Source organism: Sorex fumeus, unplaced genomic scaffold, assembly GCF_029834395.1.
Source record: "Sorex fumeus unplaced genomic scaffold, SorFum_2.1 ptg000122l, whole genome shotgun sequence".
In the NCBI taxonomy this organism is placed as follows: Eukaryota; Metazoa; Chordata; class Mammalia; order Eulipotyphla; family Soricidae; genus Sorex; species Sorex fumeus.
This window is the reverse complement of record NW_026606179.1, coordinates 26,114,928-26,135,000: the sequence shown is the minus strand read 5'-3', so window position 1 is coordinate 26,135,000 and position 20,073 is coordinate 26,114,928. Positions and strand designations below refer to the sequence as shown.

The 20,073-nt window shown below is 50.7% G+C and overlaps 1 protein-coding gene across 9 annotated transcripts in view; it reads left to right on the top strand.

The window, feature by feature from the left end:
• The window catches only part of ZNF536 (zinc finger protein 536), a 440,212-nt gene that overhangs the window by 122,138 nt on the left and 298,001 nt on the right, over positions 1 to 20,073 (top strand). The window lies entirely within an intron of this gene.

The window sequence follows — 20,073 nt, the reverse complement described above, 5'->3', positions numbered from 1 at the left end:
TCTCTCAAGGGGAAGCAGTTCCCTGTCATTGGGGTGTATGTGTGTGTATGATGGGCAGAAAGGGGCGACAAGGAATCGTGAAAAAAAAAAAAACCAAAAAAATGTTGTTTTCCCCTCTGTGGCTTAATTCCCCTCTCAAGTTTTCTTCTGGGATAAATATGAGGCTTCAGTTCAAAATCCTGAGGTGCTGCTAACATATTCTGGTTCCAAGAAAGTGCCGCTGTTATTTTGAGTAGTTTTGATACAACCAAATCAAAGTGAAGATTTGAAATAGCTTTTCTGAAAGCCCAAGCTGAAGTCATAAATTATTCTGCACCATGATTCTTTCTGATAGTAAAACCATACCTCTTTGCCTGACATAGCTGAAATGTGGAAAAGTGAAAGTTAAAAATAAAATGAAACATTTAAATCTTGGCTGTTGAGAACCCCAGATAGACATCAAGGCCAGTCGATAAAGGCCCCTATCAATTAGGCTCCACAGTTATCATCGGATTTGGTTTATTAGCCCCTGCACAGGTGCGGGTTCCGGAAAGAGGAAAGGGGATGAGGAAAGGCAGGGAATCCCATAAGGGGGGAACGTGAGGTGTGGGCGCCCAAGTAAACCTGGTCATGGGGCCGGGGTGAGTGTGGGGCCTACCTTTTGCAGGCTTGTAGGAGAAAATCCACAGCCGGAGGTGTGGAAGTTTTCCCTTCCCCCCTTTATTTGAGTTTGAAAGTGTTGATTTCACACTGCGGTGAGTGTTTCCCATCAGCTTCTTGGTGGGTGTATTCGTGTTAAGAGAAGGAACAGCGGACTCCACCAGTCGGAGGCTCCCCCCACAGTCTCCCTGACTCCCCATTTTGTGGAAACGGTGGGCTCGGGGGCCCGGGCTTCCAGTCTGAGCTGTTTGGCTGGTTCCCTTCTCGGCATATCGCAGGCAGGAGCAGTTTTTGGTTCCATCGCTGTTTGGTTGGGAAAACAAGCCCGCCGTTGCCAGTAAGGTTTAGAATTTGCCTGCCAGATAAGGGAATGTCTGTGAAGACTATTTTCCCTCTTGGGAGGCAAAACACAGATGGGGGAGTTAGGAGTCTTACAATATTTAGCTGCTACATTGGTGGTAGGGATTCTGCCGCGGAGATGCTCACAGCTTCTGAAGGCCCAGCTCTGCATCACTGCCAGGGGTCTCAGGTAGGGGAGAGAGAGGGCTGTGGCTAACTCACCATCTTGTTCTGGAACATTCCATGCTCTGTTGCCTCGAGGTGGAAAGGAGGCGCTGCATAGAACTGTTTCCCGATGACCCACGTGGGGATGAAAAGGGAGAATCGTGGTGCCTGGTGGGGCTCAGAGGCTGAGGAAGAGGCACCTGAGGGGCTGGGTGTCTTCTGTGATTCTCAGTCTCACTTGGCTGCTTCCTCTACAGAACATACAGTTGTGGCAGACGCTGGCTTCTTCCCCCGCCCCGAGGCATTTTAGAGTTGTCACCTCAGCCTGTTCAGGGCCTCATAGGTGGGAAGGAACAATGCTGAGATAGTCTTGCGTCTTGGGCCTTGGGTCTTGTTGGGGGGGGCGGAGGGTTCTGAATGGAAAATGTACTATCTTTGGAATCCACTTTGGGGGGGTTATGTGTTTAGAAATCTGCTTAGAACTTTACTTATTTTTTTATTTTTAAAAAGTGTTTTGGTTTCTAGGGCTGGAGCGATAGCACAGCGGGGAAGGTGTTTGCCTTGCATGCGGCTGACATGGCCGACCCGGGTTCAATTCCTCCACCCCTCTCGGCGAGCCCGGCAAGCTACCAAGAGTATCTCTCCTGCACAGCAAAGCCTGGCAAGCTTCCCGTGATGTATTCGATATGCCAAAAACAGTAACAAGTCAGTAACAGTAACAGTAACACAATTTGTTGTGAGATGTTACTGGTGCCCCCTCAAGCAAATTGATGCACAACAGGAGAACAGTGCTACAGTGCTACAGTTTTGGTTTCTAGGGCTGGGGCAATAGCATAGCAGTAGGGCATTTGCCTTGCACGTGGCTGACCCGGGTTCAATTCCTCCATCCCTTCTGAGAGCCCGGCAAGCTACCGAGAGTATCCTGCCCACATGGCAAAGCCTGGAGAGCTCCCTGTGGAGAATTCGATATGCCAAAAACAGTAACAATAAGTCTCACAACGGAGACGTTACCAGTGCCTGCTTGAAAAAATTGATGAACAGTGCAGTTTTGGCTTCTAAGCCAATGACGTGCTTGCGAGTTCCTCCTTGCTCTGTGCTCTGGGAGTCACTCTGGTGGTTATGCAGGATCGTGCAGTGCCGGGGATGGAATCTGTGCCCAAAGCACATTCTCGTTCTCAGCAAACCCAGGCCCCAGAGGTCAGGAACAGCGACCGTCCTTAGAAACAGGAGGAGCGTGTGTCAGCACCTCCTGTCCAAGAGACGGGACTCTCAGTATTTCTGAGAGGGGCCTGAGACTAGGATGAGCCACTTGAAGGTACCTGCTGGAGACCCCACCCCAGTAGTGCTCCCCCAAAGCTCTGATAAGGACACTTGACTCTTTACACTTTGATCTGCAATGGAGCCCTGACAGTATCTTCACTTAGAACTCCTCAATGACTTCTTGATGACTGAACCTGCCATATACATGAAAAAGTGTCCCTGTAGCCCTGCAGATGAAACTCATCCCTGTAGCTTCTCAGAGAAAGCCTGTGGCTGACCAGCCCACAAAGACTTCAGAAAGGCCCTCAGTCTTCAGGAAGATCCCTGCTTGGTCTTGAGGTTCAGAAACTTCTAGAAGGAAATGGCTCTCAGAGGCCTTTGGACCTTCCTGCTATCAGAGACTGGCATGACCCTCAGGGTGTTTCAGGCACTGGCAGGAACCAGATGCCTTGGGTTCAGGGTGTAGCTTCTGCTAGGCTCTGAGTGTTCCAAGGAAGCCCCCTTGTCCTGGAAGGGCCATCCGTGCCCCCAGCCTCTGTAGAGCGAGTGTCTGCGGGCAGCAGTGACCATTCTGCTCTTTGCTGCAGTGGGGTCACAGAGGAGCGAGCTGATAACTGTGATTTCCCCATGATAATGACGCTAAGCTTGCATCTGGGTCCAGGCCTTCACGTCGTATTTGATCTTCATCAGGAGGCCTCCCAGCACCAGTAGCTAGAGATGCCTGCACACTTCTGCCTTCTCAGAGCCAGAGAGAAACGCCAGTCGGGTGGTGTAAAACTCTGGAAGAAGGGAGAGGGTAGCAGGTGCTAGCCCCAGTGCCTTGGGGATTCCCCCCAGGGTTCCTTCACTAATGCCCTTGTTCCAGGTACTCTTTTTTTTTTCTGCTTTTTTGGGTCACACCCAGTGATGCTCAGAGGTTACTCCTGGCTCATGTACTCAGGAATTACTCCTGGCGGTACTTGGGGGACCATATGGGATGCTGGTAATCGAACCCGGGTTGGCCACGTGCAAGGCAAACACCCTACCCGCTGTGCTATCACTCCAGCCCCGCTCCAGGTACTCTTCATCATTCCATTTTTCAGATTAGGGAGACTGACATTAGAGATGTCAGAAGTGTCAGGTCAGACAGCTGGTGAGGCTTTTCTGGAGGTCTGTTCCCAGGGCCATGGTGGAGTCATCCTGGAGATAGCCTTGGCCGTACTGGTCTCTGGGAGCTCAGCTGTGGGGAGGGGAGGCAGTCTCCAGGCAGCCACGGGAGGGAGGGTGTCAGCTGGGTGGGTGGGAGAGGAGCAGAGGTCAAGGATACTCCCCAGGGATAAAACACTGGAATTAAGAGGACACGGATGAGCTGGCTGGGCGGAGGGCTGGGGAAGAGGCTTCCTGGCAGAGGACAGCAAGGGCCACAATCCCAAGGAGGGACAAAGCTGAGAGGTGACCCAGTGAACTGGGGTGCGGGTCTGCATTCTGCCCGGCTTTGTGTTCCAAGAGGGCCACTGGCTTCTCCTTGTTGCTCTGAAACCAGGAGTAGGTCTGGAACCAGCTGCCTTCTTAGGTGGAAGACTAGAATTTTTCAGAGGACTTCCAAGATCCTTGGGCGGGAGGGGCTTCTGCTTGGTCTTCCTTTCTCTGCTGTAGGAGGCCGGCTCTGGCCCCTCATCTGAGCCGGGAGTCAGGACTGCACACCTGCGGGTGCAGGAAGGTGGTGGGTGCATGGGCCCTGAGTCATGGCAGTGCCCCCGCTGTTCTGGAGAGAAATGCAGTGGAAAGGCTTAAAGGCTCAGCGTGTGCCTCACTCTCCGTGGGCTCATCCACTGTAGGCGGCGTCAGTCACCTCTAAACCAGGTGAGCAGCACATTGGGGACCTCTCCGGATCTGCCCAGTTGACAAGTCAGGCCTTTCTTTCCTGAGGCTCTTCAGGGGCTGTTGTCAAGTATGAGTCTGTCTTCGGGAATACTAGGGAATGTGTGCGCCCCTCAGAGCCTCAGGCTGGCAGAAATCCTTTTCATCCAAGCGACCTTTATTTTAGAGGTGTGGAGACTGAAGGCTCAGAGAGGGCAGGGGATGGCCCCAAAGTCACACAGCAAGCCACTGGCAGAGCCCTCCACACCGCAGCACCAAGTGACAACCAAGAGGGTTGGGTGACTCTCTGGTTGCAGGACTTGGCGTACCAGCAAAAGCAGGACAGGAGGTTCCTTTGCCTTGGCAGCTCTCAGGAGTCTTGTTCAGTTCCTGACACTGGCACTTCCGGGGTGCTGCCCACCCTACAGGCACCTTTTAGACATGCAGCCCCCCTGCAGGTTTGAACAGAAGTGCTAAATGCTGTTTCCCTGGGGAGGGCCGGGAGTCTGCCCCTGTGCCCATGTGCACGCCTCAGCCAGGTCTGGCATGCGTCTGGCCTCATGCTCTCTGGGAGTTGTGCTAAACCCACATTCAGGATTCTGGGTGGGGGGAGGAATGCCTGGGGTCCTGCTGGAGAGATGGTGCAGCAGGCAGGGCACTGGCCTTGCATGAGGCTGGTGTGGGTTCGAACTAAGACATGCCGGACAGTAAATCCAAGCCGCACCAGGAGTGATCCTTGAGTGCAAAAACCAGGAAAAAGCGCTGAGCATGGCCAGATGTGACCCCCCCCCCCCCAAACCAAATATAAATAAAGCATTCAGGTGGGAAATTCAGGAAGCTGGGTAGGGACTGGGGATGGGCAGGGCGTCCCTACTCTCTGACCCTACTCTCTTGAGGGCATCCCTTGGAGGCTGTGGACAGACTAGGACTTCATAGATTTTATGAAAAAAGAAGCATGAAAAAAATCTGGTTATTTTTCCTTCCAGTGCTAACAACTAATATATTTTTTTAAAAAAATCTTATGAAAGTCCAAGAATTCCTCTGGAGGGGCTGGAGTAATAGCTTTGGTAAGGTGTTTGCCTTGCATGCGGTTGACCCGGGTCTGATCTCTGGCATCCCATATGGTCCCCTGGGCACTGTCAGGAGTAACCCCTGAGCATTGCCAGGTGTGACCCAAAAAGCCAAAAAAAAAAAAAAAAAAAAAAAGAATTCCTGTGGACTGGGTGGAGCTGTCGCCCCTCTTTGAGGTCTTGACTGCAGCAAGGGACCCAGGGTTGGTACCACTGTGGTCACCTCATCAGGTGGCCATGATGCCCCAGCTGTGTGCGGGACGGGCCCAGTTCTCACTCTGAGCCTGACTCAGGACTGCTCGGAGTTCAGAGCAGGTCCTGGTGGTGTGGGGAGGTCGTTGGGGGCCTGAGCGCTCATCTTTGAGGAAGGGGTCAGGACGCCCCTTTGCCAGTGTCTTTGTCCCTCCCTTCCGTACTCTTCCCGCCTTATTTACAGGGCGCCTGCCCAGGTCTCAGCACCCCATCAGGCCCAGCCCGTGGGGCCAAGGCCTGGCCTTCTCTGAGCCACGCTTTGGTCCTTGTGCCCGGACCCACTCACTCTGCTCAGTGACTTGGGAACAGCAGCCCTGCCCTGGGCCTGGGAGGCCGCCTGTGTGACCCACGAGGAGAGGGGCCATTCTGGTGGGCCAATTGGGGTGTGAGAGGAAAGATCAAGGCTGCACAGTCTCCTCCTGGTTCCATGACCCCCTCCCCCCTTCCCCTCCCCTTCCCCTCCCCCCACTCCTTCCCCTCTTCCTCCCCCTATTCCTTCCCCCTCCTCCCCCTCCTCCTTCCCCTCTTCCTCCCCCTATTCCTTCCCCCCTCCTCCCCCTCCTCCTCCTCCTCTTCCTCCCCCTCCTCCTTCTCCTCCTCTCCTTCTTCCTTCCCCTACTCCTCCTCCACCTCCTTCACCTCCTCCTTCCCCTCCTCCTACTTCACCTCCTCCTTCCCTTCCCCCTCCTCCTCCCACTCCTTCCCCTCCTCCTCCCCTCCTCCTTTTCTTCCTCCTTCTCCTCCCCAACTCCTCCTGCCCCTCCTCCTCCACCTCCTCCTCCTCCCCTCCTCTCCTCCTCCCCTCCCCCTCATCCTCCTCCTCTCCTCCTCCTTCTCCACCTCCTCCTCCTCCCCAGCTCCTGCTCCTCCTCCTCCTTCTCCCCTCCCTCTCCTCCTCTTCCTCCTCCTTCCCCTTCTCCTCTCCTTCCTCCCCCTTCTCCTCCCCCTCCCCCCACTCCGCCCCCTCCTCCTTCTCTTCCCCTCCTCATCCCCTCCCCCCCTCCTGCTCCTCTTCCTCCTCTCGAACCTCTGTGCCCTCAGCTCCCTGCAAGGCTAGCGGGTGCTCATATGTCCCCTGTGGTGGGTGAGCAGGCCAGGGGCCTTCTGAAAGTGGCCGCGGGCATGCTTCTCCGGGTGCCCCGGAGCACCGGCCCTGTGAGGGGGCCCTCTGGTCTCACTCCTGCTGGCCCCTACTGGCTCCCTTCATCTCTGCACCCTCCCTGCGTCCCGTCCACATGCAACATGGAGTTTCTGTGTGTGTAATATTATTTGTTTTTATTTCTGTAATCCCTTTATTGTTTGCACAACTGCTGTCAGACTGTTGCCTGAAAGTATCACAGGATAATTGCAGAACGCCTGCATAAGTAATTTCTTATGAAATCGGGCCTTGTCTGCATATAAAATTGTTTTCTGTTGCTGCATACATGGACTTCATTAGGCCGAGGCTGTTTACCGGGGCTCGTACCTGCCCTCTGGGCCGCGAGCATGGGAGGGCACGGTGCCTGACCGAATCAGCCCCCTCACTCCTTTGGGGTCACAGTACATTTCGGGAAGGGACGGCTGTACCGTGTGGTCAGAGGGAGCCCGGCCTTGGGAGGATGGAGATGGGTGCCGGCCCGTCTCTCCCACTGCGGCCGGGGAGGCCAGCGGCTAAGCGGGCGGTGCCCGGGACTTCTTCCTACCACATTTCTGTGATATTAATGGTGTGTGGTAGGGAAAGAAATGCGTTTTATTCTCCAGTCTAACCCTGCTGTTATCAAAGTAACTTCCAGCTTATTAGCGACAAAGGACTTTTCTCCTCTCTGCTGCCCTGTTCGCCAGGGCTTCCTGAATTAAACTGCTGTTTCCTGTCCTTTATATGCATGACCACATCTGGGCAGCCTGCTCACAGCCCCGCTGCTTAATAACAATCACCTTCCCTTTCAGTCTCTGTTGATTGTTTCTAATTCACTCTGACAGATAGTGCCTGACAACTTGCCGGCTTTTCCCTCCCTCCGTGACCTGAAGTTACTCACAGCACTTATATAGTCTGTCATTTTTAATATTTGATTTCATTTTAAGTTATGTGTTTTACTGAGAAGATGAAACCAAAAAAAAGGGGGCCTTGTAATGGAACATAAATTTAACCCTTCTTGCCATCCGGCCCCAGCCTCCATAGCTCCCGTGTCTGGGGACTGTGGGAGGTGCCACCATGCCGACACCCTACTTTCTCCCCCCTTACTTTTCTCTTTTTCTATTTCTGTTCTCTTTCTTTTCTTCTCCCTCCCTCCCTCCCTCCTTCCTTCCCTCCCTTCCTCCCTCCTTCCCTCCCTTCATCTCTCTCTCCCCCTCTCTTCCTCTTTCTCTCTCCATCTTTCTTTCTTTCTTTCTTTCTTTCTTTCTTTCTTTCTTTCTTTCTTTCTTTCTCTCTTTCTCTCTTTCTCTCTCTTTCTCTTTCTTTCTTTCTTTCTTTCTTTCTTTCTTTCTTTCTTTCTCTCTTTCTCCCTTCCTTCCTACCTACCTTCCTTCCTTCTCTCTTTCCCTCCCTCCCTCCCTCCCTCCCTCCCTCCCTCCCTCCTCTCTCTCTCTCTCTCTCTCTCTCTCTCTTTCTTTCTTTCTTTCCCTTTTTCCTTTTTTTGGATGTTCTTTCATTTCTGGAAATAAAAGCATCAGGTAATATATTTTTTCCCCTTGGTGGTACTTGATTAGTTTATGGACCTCCCTGCCTGGACACTGGTCATAACTGAAAGAGCTTTAGGGGTTTTCCTATGGTGTGAAGAGTGAGGCTGGAGGAGCAGAAGTGACTCACTTGGCTGAGGTACCAGGCGCAAGGCTTTCTGCTAGGAGATGCGTTCTGTGCCAGTGCCGGACAGAGAGGAGCCCCCCTTCATTGTTGGGGTGAACCCTTGAGAAGGGGGAGATGAGGCAGGCATTGCTTAGACATTCCTTCACTGCTTTCAGTTAGTTTGCACCCCCACGAGCGGCCAAGTTGGACAGCGCCCCCAAGGGCAGAGCGGGTACCCCCCCCCCCACTTCAGGGGCCCCTCCATCATGACTCTGCTTTTGTTTGTCACTAGACAAAGACTCTTGTGTCCTTCTTGGCCCTTTAGGGATGAGAGTTGTGAAGCCGCGCATTAGGTCAGCTTTGCAAATAGAAACACAAAATTTTAAAAAAAGAAGACACATTTGCCTATGGTGCCTGGCTCCTGGGGCTGGCCTCGGTGGCTCTCTGTCTGTCTGTCTGTCTGCCTGAGCAGCTGAAGAAATCAGTCAAAGGAAGCTGACTTGGAGGAAATCCTCTCAGCATACCCAGGTCGACTCCCTGTGCTGGACACTCACCCTGGCGAGGGACCTTTCCTCGAAACGCCAGGGGCATCTTTGCTGTTGGCAAAGGAGCAGAGGGGGCCAGTGCCAGGGCCCAGAGGCCAGCCACTTTCCTCCGATGCCAGTGGGCATGGGAGCCAGGTCTGAGCACCAGGGCAGGGCGGGACTCTAGGGCGAGCCTGAGTGGACATTCTAGCTGCTCCTATGCCCCCCCCCACCGGCTTCCCCCGGTCCAAGGTCCTGGGTGTGTGCCGGCCCACATCCAGCCCCCTCTGTCTGATGCTGAGGCTCCATCCCTTGCAGAGTTCTCCATCTCTCTCCAGGCATGTGGGGAAACTAAGAGACCGTTCTCTCTCTCTTCACCCAGAAACTGGTGAAAAGAAACAATTGTCTATTTTGGTGGGTTTGTGATGCTGCTGGTCACTGTCACTGTCCTCCTGTTGTTCATCGATTTGCTCGAGCGGGCCCAGTAACGACTCCATTGTGACAATTGTTACTGTATTTGGCATATCGAATACATCACGGGGAGCTTGCCAGGCTTTGCCGAGTGGGCGAGATACTCTCGGTAGCTTGCCGGGCTCTCTGAGAGGGGCAGAAGAATCGAACTCGGGTCGGCCATGTTGGCCGCTTGCAAGGCAAATACCCTACCTCTGTGCTATCGCTCCAGCCCGCTGCTGCTGGTATAGTTTGGGATTATTGTCTTTATTGTAAAGGAAGATTGAACACAGAGCACAACGAGGAAAGGGGCGCCGGCCTTTTAGCTCTGTGTAGGAAATACAGATCTGTGCACACATGGGTAGAACATGCTGAATGGGAGGGCCAACAGGTTCTGTGTGCAGGAGAAGTGACAAGGGTCAGAAGCACCGCAACTTTTTTTCCATTGCACCTCTACTTACAGCCCTCTAGGGAGAACAGTCAGTCAGTCTCTGTGTGTGTGTGTGTGTGTGTGTATGTGTGTGTGGTATGAATGTGCACAAGTATGTGTGTATGAGAGTGTGTATAAGGGCAAGTGTGTGTATGTACATGCAGAGAGGCAGAGGCAGAGAGAGAGAGGGAGAGAGAGAGAGAGGAGAGAGAGAGAGAGAGAGAGAGAGAGAGAGAGAGAGAGAGAGATTGGGATGAGTGGGAGTGGTGACCAGATATGAAACACATACAAAGCAAGTGCTCTACCACTGAGCCATCTCCCTGGTCCTTGTTCATTCTTACAGTTCAATGTGCCTTCATTTTCCCAGCTAAGGGGAATTGGCCATAAGTACCAACGAAGGATACACAGAGATCCAAGGCCCGTGCCCTTTGTCTTTTCGGTAGGCCATTGGAATAGTTTTTTTTTTTTTTTAATTTTATTGGATCACCCATCCAAGTACTAACCAGGCCCGACCCTGCTTAGCTTCCGAGATCAGACGAGATCAGGCGTGTAGGGCGTTTGCCTTGCACGCAGCCAACATGACCGACCTGAGTTCGATTCCTCCGCCCCTCTTGGAGAACCGGCAAGCTACCGAGAGTATCTCGCCCGCACGGCAGAGCCTGGCAAGCTCCCCGTGACGTATTCGATTTGCCAAACACAGTAACAGCAAGCCTCATGATGGAGACGTTACTGGGCCCGCTCGAGCAAATCGATGAACAACGGGAGGACCGTGCTTGGACCCCATTGGATCATCATGAGATACAGCTACAAACTTGCATGATTACATTTCAGTCATATGATGTTTGAGCACCCATCCTTCCACCAGAGCACATTTTCTACCACCATTGTTCCCAGTGTCCTTCCTGCCACCGTCACCCCATCCCAGTCCCTGCCTCTGTGGCAGATACAATCCTTCTTACTCTCTCTCTCTCCCTCTCTCTCTCTCTCTCTCATTTTGGGCATTATTATTTGCAATATAGATACTAAGAGGTCATCATGTTTGGGCCTTGGTCTTCTTTCAGCACACATCTCCCATCCTGGGTGATCCCTCCAATTATCATTGACTTAGTGGTTCCTTCTCCATCCCAACTGCCTTTTCCCCCCCACATGGGCCGCTTCCAAATGGTGATGTGATCCTTCTGGCCCTTATCTCTACTATCCTTAGGCGTTGGTCTCATATTGTGCTACTTTATATTCCACAAATGAGTGCAGTTATTTTGTCTCTGTCCTCTTTCTGACTAATTTCACTTAGCATGATACTCTCCATGTCCATCCACTTTTATGCAAATTTCACAAGTTCATCTCTTCTAACAGCTGCATAGTATTCCATTGTGTAGATATACCAGAGTTTCTTTAACCAGTCATCTGTTCTTGGGCACTTGGGTTTTTAACCATTGGAGTAGATTTAAATGAAGGTTCTGTATTTAAGAATTATCTGCTGGAAAGACCAAAGTATACTTCTATTCTTCTCAGAATGCAATGTTGGGCTCTTACCACTTCAGAGTCAGGGAGAAATTGGGGTTGAAGTGTACTAAAAACTTTGATTGGACTTACATCCTGGGTCAAGCTCTCACCAGTTGAGCTGGGGGCAGGTCCCTGGAATTCTCGGCTCTTGGATCTTGTCCCATAATGTGGATTTGTGGTTCGAGAAAGCTGGCATCTGCTCTGAGTATTGGGCCTGGACTGTCTTCAGACACTGCCTTCCCAGGAGGCGGCTATGACCGGGACAGAGAAGCATGGCCTTCAGAGCACAGGGGCGCTGGGCCCAGAGCTGTCCCTGTGGGGAAGTAGGATGTGTGATTTCTCAAGTGCGCAGGGCTCCTCAGAGCCCCCTGCCCTCTCTGCCACCCTTGAAAGTGCAAAAGGTGCAAAGAGAGAGGACAAGAAGACACAGGCCACAGATCCAACGTTGACTGATGCCACACTAAAGTGTCACCATCATGAATTCAAACAACAGAGAAGACGCTGATTAATAGTGAAAGGAGTTAAGGCTCATGTGTATGCGCTCTGAGCTCAGGACTCTGCAGTCATTTTATTGGGGTTGGGGTGGGAGGGAGTGGGGAGGTTCCCGAGTAGCCCAGGGCCACTCACAGTGACTAAGCTTTCTGGGCCAGCAGCTCATCATGAGAGCTGGAGGATGTTGTGCTATGGTGCTAGTCAGGCCTTGTGGCCTTTGGAATTACAAGGGTCACCCGGCAGTATGGGGGATTCCAGGACACCTCACCGTGCTTGCGGGACAGCATGGTGCCAGGGATGGAACTGGGGTTCCAAGGATGGAATGTGCCAGGCAAGCGTCTTAGCCCTGAACTGGCTTTCTGAACCCTATAGCCATTAAGAAAACAAAACACTGTCACTGTCACTGTCCTCCCGTTGTTCATCGATTTTCTCAAGTGGGTCCAGTAACAAATCCATTGTGAGACTGTTGTTACTGGAGTGGGCCCAGTAACAAATCCATTGTGAGACTGTTGTTACTGTGTTTGGCATATTGAATATGTCACGGGTAGCTTGCCAGGCTTTGCCGAGTGGGCGAGATACTCTCAGTAGCTTGCTGGGCTCTCCGAGAGGGGCGGAGGAATCAAACTTGGGTCAGCCATGTTGGTTGTATGCAAAAAAAACAAAACAAAACTTGGTCTAATTTTGTGGTTCTGAAAGAGTTTCTTAGAGAAGTTGCTGTTGTAGCTGGCCTTCAGGGCTCAGGAAGAATTTCACAGATGGAAATGAAGACAAGGTAAGAGAGAAGCCCCTGAGCAGAAGGCAGAGTTTGTCAGATGCATCTTCAGCAGGGGGCAAGTGTTGTGGTTGGGTGTGCAGGGACATTATACTTGCAGGGAGGTACTAGGGTGCTGATGGGACCATTCCAGGTGGAGGCAGTCAAGGGAGAAAGTTAAAAGCTGGGTGTGGGATAGGAAATGAGCAGGCATTCTGTTCTGTTATGACATGGATATAAGCCTAAGTGAAGGTGTGTGATGACTGGGAATGGGTCTGGGAAAAGGTGGGAGAAAGACTGAGCTAACACATGCAAAATTCTGGTAGTGGGATTGGAACGCCTTTTCCTTGGCTCCATGGCAGAATGGGAACCTGCCCTTCTCTTGGCTGGGGTTTACCGGAATCTCTGAGAGAAAGGGGTGACAGCACTGGGTGTGTGACATCCGCAGTGCTCAGGCTGCCCGGGTGCAGACTCTGGTCCCACACACTGCCGCTGGGCTCGTGGACTGAGCAAATGGGTCTTAAAAAACTCATTTAAAAGAGGGAATGGCCTTGTGCAAGGGTGTACTCCATGGCCGTCAGTGTGATGCACATGTTTTCATCCATATCCAAAAAAGGTTATCCAAGGGGTGTCTGCCAATGCCCAGAGCAGGCAATCGCAGTGGAATAATGAGCAGCTTCACCAGCTCCTCTGCTTCTACTCCATTCCCAGAGTGAAATGTTAGTTTGTTCAACTCTGCTTTATGCCTTGATCACAGTGTGAAAGTGTTGACTGAGCTCAGCTTCCTGGTCAGAGGGTCAAGACTCGTGGATTTTCAACATGCTTATATGAAATCCAAACATCCATGGCCGCTGGTGATCTTGAAATCAAGGCACAACTTAAGAAACGAACGAGTAATTGTTGTGTTTATTCAGGGTATAAATAGAGTTTGTGTATTCACATTAAAAAAAAAAATTCTTGATAGGGACTTTAGCCAGGTTTTGATCTCTAGATAATATTTCTCCCTCTAATGAGAGGGAAAGAAAAAAAATGTTTCTTTCTTCCTGTTTCTGGCCTTTCTCTCTCTCATTCTCTCTCTCTCTCTCTCTCTCTCTCTCTCTCTCTCTCTCTCTGACTTAATCAAGAGGAAAATCTTGCTGGAGTTTTGGGCTGCCCCTGGGAGAGTTGGGGCTTCTTGTAGACCCCTCCTTAGAGGACTCACTTTCTCCACACAGTTGTGGTAGAATGAGGCTGTGGTTCAGAAGGCTCTGGTGCATTTGAGTGGATCCCTCTTCCCACTCCAGAAAAAGGAGTTTGAGTTCATATCTTCCCTGATAGCCCACTCAGGGACCAGATTCAGCAAAGAAAGTACTACAGATAGGACCTTTCCTGGGACCGTGGTGGGGGCACCTTGTGACCTGTCTATAAGCTGCGCTCTTTACTCATTCATATGCGTGTATTTCTTCTGTGTGTGTTTTTTGTTTTTTGTTTTTGTTTTTTGGCTTTTGGGGGTCACACCTGGCGATACACAGGGGTTACTCCTGGCTTTGTACTCAGGAATTACTTTTGGCAGTACTCAGGGGACCATATGGGATGCTGGGAATCAAACCTGGGTTGGCTGCATGCAAGGCAAACACCCTCCCTGCTGTACTATAACTCCAGCCCTGTCCCCTCTGTGTTTTGGACCAGGCTGAGTACTACCTGCTTCTAGTCTGGCGAGTAACATGCTTGTCTTGCATGCAGCCGACCCAGGTTTTATCTCCAGCACTGCAGATGGTCCCCTCTGAGCACAGAACCAGTAGTCACCACAAAACACAGTCAATGGGGTCCCTGAGCCTGCTATTTGATGAAAAAAAATCCAATGTAACTGTTAAAAGGACACATTTATTTTTATTTTAATTAAATATCTTACTTAGTTTTTGTCCTCAATAATACTATCTATGAAATCTGTGGTCCTATATTCATATTAAGCAGAATAATTGTGTTTTGTGTTTTATGGAACTTTTTTGCGGGTAAAAGTAGTCCAGATAAGCCTTTGGGAAGGCCCAGGGGCCTTCTTGGCAATCTTTACATCCTACCAAATTCTTAGAGTCAGCTTAAGTTATTTCATGAGGTCAGCCTCTCTGCCCACCACGGTAGCCCAGTACCAGTCCCTACAAACTCCACAGCAGGTTTTTGAGCTCCTGGCATGTCTGAGTCCCTGATTGTCATTTAGTCACATGCTTCTCTGTTCACTCTGACAGTTTTGCACACAGTTGCAGACCTCACCCCTGCTTTCTGATCTCCCTTCCTGAGACTAAGTTTTGAGAACCGGTGTGTACTCCTCTGTAACAGCCCGAGAACCTGATCAACTGAGCAAACTGCTTGCCTCTCTTTATCCACCTGTTATCTGTCTATCTTTCAGTTAGCTAGCTCTCTGTCTGTCTGTCTGTCTGTCTATCATCTCTGCCTACCTAGAGTCCATCTATATAGCATCCCTCATATCAATTGTCTATGTCATCTCTGTCTATATCTTTCCATCCATCATCTGCTTATCACATAATACCTGTCTCTATCATGCCTTTCTGTCTCTGTCAATCCTATCTACCATCTACCATTTGAATCTATCACATCTGTCTGATACATACACATCTGTATGCATCAGCTATCATCAGTATACCACTCATCTACCTATTTCTACTATATTCATCTATCATCTATTTTCTTCTTTTCTCTCCTTCCCTTCTTTTTCCCCCATCTGATTTAATGAGTCAGGCATTGATTTGGGGCCTGAGAGTTTAGCAGTGAGCAGAACAAAATCCTTGTCCTCATGTAGCTGACCATCCAGTTGTAGAGAGCAGCAAATACAGAAATAGATAAAAGGGACAGAAAACCATCTGTAATGATGCATGCCATTCACTGTGTTAAAAAAAACAAAGGAGCAGGAAGTGGAGAGACTCAGGCTGGCTGAGACTGTGCTCCGGACTGCTTCAGAGGGGGCCTCTGAGGAGTTTGGCGTGACAGGAGCACCTCCATTGCCCAGGGGAGGCTCTGAGGCAGAGCCGGAACATTTAGGCAGAGGAACTAAAATTCATTTCAATCCTACTTCGACCAGGGCACACTTATTTATTTTTTTTCCCCATTTCTCAGCCCCTTTGCCATGTAAGAGAGCCTGACCTCTTCCCCCTGAAAGCCCCTAAATCAAATCCTGCCTGCCAGGGACCCCAGGCAGCAGGACCTGGTGCTCCTCGGGAGGTCAGAGGCCTGGAGGAGAGTCACTAGCATGAACCTCTCACGGCCATGCTGATATTTCATTTTAATCTTGAGTGCCAGGTTTCTCTCCAAATGAAGTGTCTCAGGCAGGACTCTAACTTACATGAAATAAAAGGGTTTAACGCTAATTAAATATCATTGGACTCTGAAGTCATATTTATGGATGGTCTAAAAGAACATCACGGAGGTGGCCAGACCAGGTGCGTGTGGGCCTCACGAGAGCGCTCTAGCAGCTCACTCTCCCCCTCTGCACACATGGTGGGACCCAGTGAAAGGGGGCAGGAGTCAGTCCCTTCCCTCCAGTTTCCGTTAGTTCCATCAGCATCTTTAATGTATTATTAATTCAGTAGATGTGTGATAGAGCACATTTTTGTTTTGTATTCGAGCCATATATGGTGGTACTTGGGGGGTCCTTGGGGGTCAATATGCTTAGGAGTCACTCATGGCAGTGCTTCGGGCACCATACAGTGCTGGGGGGCATGAGTGGGGCCTCCCACATGCAATGGATTCACTCCAGCCCTTGGAGTCTTCTCTCAGGGTTCTGGAGCCCCAGTTTTAACTGCTTGTTTGGAATTAACCTCTAGACAGTGGTGCTGCAGCTGGTCTGAATGCACTGTGAGAGCTAAAATGCTTATGGAGAATGGAGAGGACCAGTGTGTTGCAATCCTGAATGCGGCTCCTGTGTTGCTGACCCCAGGGAGCAAGAAGCTTCTGAGGGTCCCACTTCGCTGCTCTCTCTCTGCCAGCTCCATTTCTCCTTCCTCCCATCCCATTTTTTGGGTCCTGGTACCAACTGCCTCCTCCTGCTGTGGCATTGCTACCCTGTCCCAGCAGAGAGTGGTGATTCTGTCTGCCTGCTGGTCTTCCTGCCATTTGACCCACCGTCTGCATCCAGCGCCTGGAATCTAGCTGTCTCATCTGCATGCTTGGTTTCCTGGCCCACACTTGGAATAACTTTAGGGCAGAGGCTCAGTTGCACCTTCCTGCCTCTTGGCCCCAGGGATGAACAGAATCTTATGTTGGTGGGGGGCTGGGTTGTACCTCCAGACCCTCTGCAGGGGAATTAGCGTGGGACTGATCCATGAGTCATTTTCATGGTGGGGCTTGAAGCAAGAAGTCAGATTTGACTGTGTAACTTCTAGCTTTTCTTTGAGGTAATTTCTCTTGACCGCCTTCCATATCCTCCTTCTGAAAGGCAAAGGCTGGGGCTGCAGACGGATGCTGCAGGCCAAGAGCTTTACCCCTCCGGGATTGAGGGCCACTCGGCATGCACTGGCAGTTGCCAACACATGCACTGGCAGTTGCCCAGGAGAATGTGAGTTTTATTGACCTCTGGAGAAGGGAAATAAGACCTTTGGATGTTTATATTGCTCGAAATCTTTTTTTTTCCAAGTTGATGATTCCTAGGTCACTGTCACTGTCACTGTCCTCCCGTTGTTCATCGATTTGCTCGAGCAGGCCCAGTAACGTCTCCATTTTGAGACTTCTTGTTACTGTGTTTGGCATACTGAATACGTCATGGGTAGCTTACCAGGCTCTGCCGTGTGGGCAAGATACCCTCGGTAGCTTGTCAGGCTCTCCAAGAGGGACAGAGGAATCGAACCCGGCTCGGCCAAGCTGGCTGCGCACAAGGCAAACGCCCTACTGCTGTGCTATCGCTCCAACCTGCCGGGTGCCATTAACAAGTGTGTTAGTGAAATCTGGCTGATGGCCTCAAGGTGCAGCCTCTGGTGTTTATCAACTTTGGGGGTGATCCCAGAGATCCTACTGGAAGAAATCCAGTGAGTGCCAAGGAGGGGATCTTGCCAAAACCAAGCGGAGTCCTGTGGGAAGAGTTTTGAGGACTCAGCAGCCCTTGTCCAGGGTGGGCCCCCGTGAGCTCTCAGACCCTGTTTGTCTGCAGTCTCCTGTCATTAGCATCTAAAATGTCTAAATGAACTGCAAATCAAGCACATTTAGCAAACTTACTGGGAAGTGTTACCAAATCCTCTCCCTCCAGCCCTGTGCAGACCTTGCTTGCCTTTGCCATTTACAACTGACGCTGCTCCTGTGTGCTATCTGGCAGCCAGGCAGACGTCCCATTTATGTGATCTATAATGAGTTTATTAGTGTGTTTCACTGCCTCGTTGCTATTAAGTTTGATCAGTTTCAGCTTCAAGAGCACAAGGTGAAATTTTCAATAGTTTTCCGCAAAGTTTAAGTGGGATTAAGATTGTTAAAGATATGTCCAAATGGCAGAGCCATGCATTTTGTTTGAAGATACTGTTTCTGCCCACTGAGAGTCTTTGAGTTCCTATAGTCATGGCATCTTATCCGGGGGGGGGGGGGGGGGGGTATGTTCCAAGACTGGAAACCGCCGATTTACCAAATACTGTATAGACTTCACATATATTTTCTCCCCCAATACATATGCCCCTATGATGGAGTTTTACTTATAAATTAGGCATACGAAGAGATTAATGACAATAGCTACTAATAAAGTAGAAGAATTATAATAATATGTGGTAATAAAAGAATAAAAGAATAAAAGAACTGGCAGAGGAACCCAGGTGTGTGGGACCCGAGGCTGAGATCTCCAAGCCTGCACGGTTTGGGACTGGACCTGCCAATAGCTAGACAGTTACACCCACCAACTGCCGTGTAACCCCAACAACGGCCAGGATCCAGAGATTATCACACTCAGCTCCCGGGAAAGAACAAGGCAGAGTCTCCTACCCTGTGCCTGACTGTCTGCACCAGGGCCCAACAGCTGAAGACCTCCGGGCCCCAGCCAAGGCCATGCTGGGATCACTCTCCACACACTTGGATGAGCCTCACGCATAAAAGAACTGGCAGAGGAACCCAGGTGTGTGGGACCCAGGGCTGAGATCTCCAAGCCTGCACGGTTTGGGACTGGACCTGCCAATAGCTAGACAGTTACACCCACCAACTGCCGTGTAACCCCAACAACGGCCAGGATCCAGAGATTATCACACTCAGCTCCCGGGAAAGAACAAGGCAGAGTCTCCTACCCTGTGCCTGACTGTCTGCACCAGGGCCCAACAGCTGAAGACCTCCGGGCCCCAGCCAAGGCCATGCTGGGATCACTCTCCACACACTTGGATGAGCCTCACGCATAAAAGAACTGGCAGAGGAACCCAGGTGTGTGGGACCCAGGGCTGAGATCTCCAAGCCTGCACGGTTTGGGACTGGACCTGCCAATAGCTAGACAGTTACACCCACCAACTGCCGTGTAACCCCAACAACGGCCAGGATCCAGAGATTATCACACTCAGCTCCCGGAAGCGACATCTTATCATCACATTCCTACCTTGGACAAACTGGCAGGCTACCGAATGTAACCTGCCCACACAGCAGAGTCTGGCAAACTCCCCGTGGTATACCCAATATGCCAAATACCAGTAACAATGATGGGTCTCATTCTCCTAACCCTGAAAGAGCCTTGAATATGGCACTTTAAAAAAAAATCTCAGGGCTAGGACGAAGGAGACGTTACTGGGGCCTGCTCGAGCCAATCGATGAACAACAGGGTGGTCGTGATCGTGATCGTGATCGTGGTAATAAAAATTCTGGAAATGTGATAGCTCTACCTAAGAATATCTTATTTTCAGTTGACCATGGGTAACTGGAACTATGGGAGAAGAAATGATAAAGAGATAGGGAGGCTACTTTATATATGAGATACTTCTGTGATGTTGGGAAGGGCAGCAAGGGCTCATGCTTTGCTTTCACACATTGTACATGGAAGCAGGGGATGGAGAGGGGCACGTGTGGCTGGCCAGGGTCTGGCCATCAACCGTCACCCTCTGCAGGGTGCAGTTCCCTGTCCCAGGTGTGGCGATGGCCAGGGTACATTCCACATGATAATAAACACAAAAGTAGAGGAAAAATCTACTTTTTGCCACAAACGACAATGCGTTGTATTATTTCACAAGATAAGCAGGTCCCCCCATGAAAATATGAGTGCACATAATTGAATATGGTTTACCTGGGTCCCTTTTGTAATTCTTGAGCAATTCTTCAGGAGGAAACCAATTCAGGAATTTCTTTGGTGGCTGCAATCAGAATAAAGTGGTTCCACTTTTAGGTGAAGAGAAAAAAACAGTAATAGGCAGAGCTGCTATTATGGAAAGTTTATTATTATTGGTATATAAGCTAGCTGGGGGTTTAAGCACAGAGCAGTTGGATAATTTCACTAGCTCCTGGATCCAATTAAAAAAATCTATGTTGTGTCCACAGTGGGGGGATGGCCAGGGGTGGGCAAGCAGTCTTCTGTGGGCGGGGACACACCTGTGGCATTGTCTGGGTCCCACGCAATTTGGGGTGCAGAACGCTCTAAATCCTCTCATTACTGCCTTAGAGAT